This window comes from Rhinopithecus roxellana, chromosome 11 (assembly GCF_007565055.1).
Source record: "Rhinopithecus roxellana isolate Shanxi Qingling chromosome 11, ASM756505v1, whole genome shotgun sequence".
NCBI lineage: Eukaryota > Metazoa > Chordata > Mammalia > Primates > Cercopithecidae > Rhinopithecus > Rhinopithecus roxellana.
The window spans coordinates 77,258,176-77,262,640 of record NC_044559.1 but is presented as its reverse complement, the minus strand read 5'-3'; positions in this window follow the sequence as shown (position 1 = coordinate 77,262,640).

Below are 4,465 nucleotides of genomic sequence, written 5' to 3'. Positions count from 1 at the left end.
ACATCCACTTTGTAAACATTTTGGCAGTTTCTTATAAACATGTACTTTCTCTTTGACCCAGGGTTATACTCCTAGATATTTTTTCTAAGAGGAATGAAAACACAAACACTTCCACACAGAAGCTAACATACATACTGACAGACATACAGCAGGCTCAATAAATGTTCACTGGTTGAATGAAAAAATAACACTTTTGAACTTTTTACAATTCTTCTTCCTCCTCCTCCTCCTCCTCCCTTTCCTCCTCCTCCTCCTCCTCCTCCTCCTCCTCCTCTTCTTCTTCTTCTTCTTCTTCTTCTCCTTCTTCTTCTCCTCCTCCTCCTCCTCCCTTTTTTTTCTTCTTTCTTTCATTTCTTTCTCTTTTTCTTTCTTTCTTTCTTTTTTTTTGACATGGAGTCTTGCTCTGTAGCTCAGGCTGGAGTGCAGTGGCACAATCTCGGCTCACTGCAACTTCTGCCTCCTGGATTCAAGCAGTTCTCCTGACTTGGCCTCCTGAGTAGCTGAGATTACAGGCACCTGCCATCATGCCTGGCTGATTTTTAGTAGAGAGAGAGTTTCACCATGTTGACCAGGTTGGTCTCGAACTCCTGATCTCAGGTGATCTGCCTGCCTTGGCTTCCCAAAGTGCTGGTTATACAGGCATGAACCATAGCACCTGGCTTTTTTTTTTTTTTTTTTTCTTTTTTTAGTAGAGCTGAGGTGTTGTTATGTTGCCCAGTCTGGTCTCAAATTCCTGAATTCAAGTGATCCTCTGCCTTGGCCTCCCAAAGTGCTAGAATTACAGGTGTGAGCCACTGCACCCAGCCTTGAGCTTTTTTTTTTTTTTTTCATTTTTTTTTTCTTTTTTATATTTTAAGTTCTAGGGTACGTGTGCACAACACGCAGTTTGTTACATATATATACGTGTGCCATGTTTGTTTGCTGCACCCATTAACTCATCATTAGCATTAGGTATTTGTCCTAATGCTATCCCTCCCCCATCTCCCCACCCCACAATAGGTCCCAGTGTGTGATGTTCCCTGCCTGTGTGCAAGTATTCTTATTGTTCACTTCCCATCTATTAATGAGAACATGCGGTGTTAGAATTTCTGTCCTTGCAATAGTTTGCTCAGAATGATGATTTCCATCTTCATCCATGTCCCTACAAAGGACATGAACTCATCCTTTTTATGGCTGCATAGTATTCCATGGTGTATATGTGCCACATTTTCTTAATCCAGTCTATCATTGATGGACATTTGGGTTGGTTTCAAGTCTTTGCTATTGTGAAGAGTGCTGCAGTAAACATACGTGTGCATGTGTCTTTAGAGTAGCATGATTTATAATCCTTTGGGTATATACCCAGTAATGGGATTGTGGGGTCAAATGCTATTTCTAGTTCTAGATCCTTGAGGAATTGCCACACTGTCTTCCACAATGGTTGAAAAGCATTCCTATTTCTCCACATCCTCTCCAGCACCGGTTGTTTCCTGACTTTTTTTTTTTTTTGAGTTGGAGTCTCAGTCGCCCAGGCTGGAGGGCAGTGGTGCAATCTCAGCTCACTACAAGGTTCACCTCCTGGGCTCACGCCATTCTCCTGCCTCAACTTTCTGAGTAGCTGGGACTACAGGCGCCTGCCACTACGCCTGGCTAATTGTTTTTTGTATTTTTAGTAGAGACGGGGTTTCACTGTGTTAGCCAGGATGGTCTCGATCTCCTGACCTCGTGATCCGCCCATCTCGGCCTCCCAAAGTGCTGGGATTACAAGCATGAGCCACTGTGCCCAGCCTGTTTCCTGACTTTTTAATGATCGCCATTCTCACTGGTATGAGATGGTATCTCACTGTGGTTTTGATTTGTATTTCTCTGATGACCAGTGATGATGAGCATTTTTTTCATGTGTCTGTTGGCTGCATAAATGTCTTCTTTTGAAAAGTGTCTGTTCATATCATTTGACCACTTTTTGATGGGGTTGTTTGATTTTTTCTTGTAAATTTGTTGAAGTTCTTGTAGATTCTGGATATTAGCCCTTTGTCAGTTGGGTAGATTGCAAAAATTTTCTCCCATTCTGTAGGTTGCCTGTTCACTCGGATGGTAGTTTCTTTTGCTGTGCAGAAGCTCTTTAATTAGATCCCATTTGTATATTTTGGCTTTTGTCGCCGTTGCTTTTTGGTGATTTAGTCATGAAGTCCTTGCCCATGCCTATGTCCTGAATGATATTGCCTAGGTTTTCTTCTAGGGCTTTTATGGTTTTAGGTCTAACATTTAAGTCTTAATCCATCTTGAATTAATTTTTGTATAAGGTATAAGGAAGGGATCCAGTTTCAGCTTTCTACATATGGCTAGCCAGTTTTCCCAGCACCATTTATTAAATAGGGAATCCTTTCCCCATTTCTTGTTTTTGTCAGGTTTGTCAAAGATCAGATGGTTGTAGATGTGTGGTGTTATTTCTGAGGCCTCTGTTCTGTTCCATTGGTCTATCTCTCTGTTTTGGTACCAGTACCATGCTGTTTTTTTTTACTGTAGCCTTGTAGTATAGTTTGAAGTCAGGTAGCATGCCTTCAGCTTTGTTCTTTTGGCTTAGGATTGTCTTGGCAATGTGGGCTCTTTTTTGGTTCCATATGAACTTTAAGTAGTTTTTTCCAATTCACGATATTGATTCTTCCTATCCATGAGCATGGAATGTTCTTCCATTTGTTTGTGTCCTCTTTTATTTCGTTGAGCAGTGGTTTGTAGTTCTCCTTGAAGAGGTCCTTCACATCCCTTGTACGTTGGATTCCTAGGTATTCTCTTTGAAGCTATTGTGAATGGGAGTTCACTCATGATTTGGCTCTCTGTTTGTCTGTTATTGGTGTATAGGAATGCTTGTGATTTTTGCACATTGATTTTGTATCCTGAGACTTTGCTGAGGTTTCTTATCAGCTTAAGGAGATTTTGGGCTGAGACAATGGGTTTTCTAAATACACAATCATGTCATCTACAAACAGGGACAATTTGACTTCCTCTTTTCCTAATTGAATACTCTTTATTTCTTTCTCTTGCCTGATTGACCTGCCAGAACTTCCAACACTGTGTTGAATAGGAGTGGTGAGAGAGGGCATCCCTGTCTTGTGCCAGTTTTCAAAGGGAATGCTTCTAATTTTTACCCATTCAGTATGGTGATGGCTGTGGGTTTGTCATAAATAGCTCTTATTATTTTGAGATACATTCCCTCAATACCTAGTTTATTGAGAGTTTTTAGCATGAAGGGCTGTTGAATTTTGTCAAAGGCCTTTTCTGCATCTATTGAGATAATCATGTGGTTTTTGTCTTTGGCTCTGTTTATATGATGGATTACATTTATTGATTTGTGTATGTTGAAGCAGCCTTGCATCCCAGGGATGAAGCCCACTTGATCATGGTGGATAAGCTTTTTGATATGCTGCTGGATTAGGTTTGCCAGTATTTTATTGAGGATTTTTGCCTCGATGTTCATCAGGGATATTGGTCTAAAGTTCTTTTTGTTGTGTCTCTTCCAGGTTTTGGTAGCAGGATGATGCTGGCCTCATAAAATGTGTTAGGGAGGATTCCCTCTTTTTCTATTGACTGGAATAGTTTCAGAAGGAATGGTACCACCTCTTCTTTGTACCTCTGGTAGTATTCAGTTGTGAATCCATCTGCTCCTGGAATTTTTTTTTTTTTTTTTTGGTTGGTAGGCTACTAATTATTGCTTCAATTTCAGAGCCTGTTATTGGTCTATTCAGGGGTTCAACTTCTTCCTGGTTTAGTCTTGGGAGGGTGTATGTGTCCAGGAATTTATCCATTTCTTCTAGATTTTCTAGTTGATTTGCATAGAGGTGTTTATAGTATTCTCTCATGGTAGTTTGTATTTCTGTGGGATCAGTGGTGATATCCCTTTTATCATTTTTTGTTGCATCTATTTGATTCTTCTCTCTTTTCTTGTTTATTAGTCTTGCTAGTGATCTATCAATTTTGTTGATCTTTTGAAAACACCAACTCCTGGATTCATTGATTTTTTGATGGGTTTTTTGTGTCTATTTCCTTCAGTTCTGCTCTGATTTTAGTTACTTTTTGCCTTCTGCTAGCTTTTGAATGTGTTTGCTCTTGCTTCTCTAGTTCTTTTAATTGTGATATTAGGATGTTGATTTTAGATTTTTCCTGCTTTCTCTTGTGGGCATTTAGTGCTATAAATTTCCATCTACACACTGCTTTAAATGTGTCCCAGAGATTCTGGTACATTGTATCTTTGTTCTCATTGGTTTCAAAGAACATCTTTATTTCTGCCTTCATTTTGTTATTTACCTGGTAGTCATTGAGGAGCAGGTTGTTCAGTTTCCATGTAGTTTTGTGGTTTTGAGTGAGTTTCTTAATCCTGAGTTCTAATTTGATTGCACTGTGGTCTGAGAGACAGTTTATTGTGATTTCTGTTCTTTTACATTTGCTGAGGAGTGCTTTACTTCCAACTATATGGTCAATTTTGGACTAA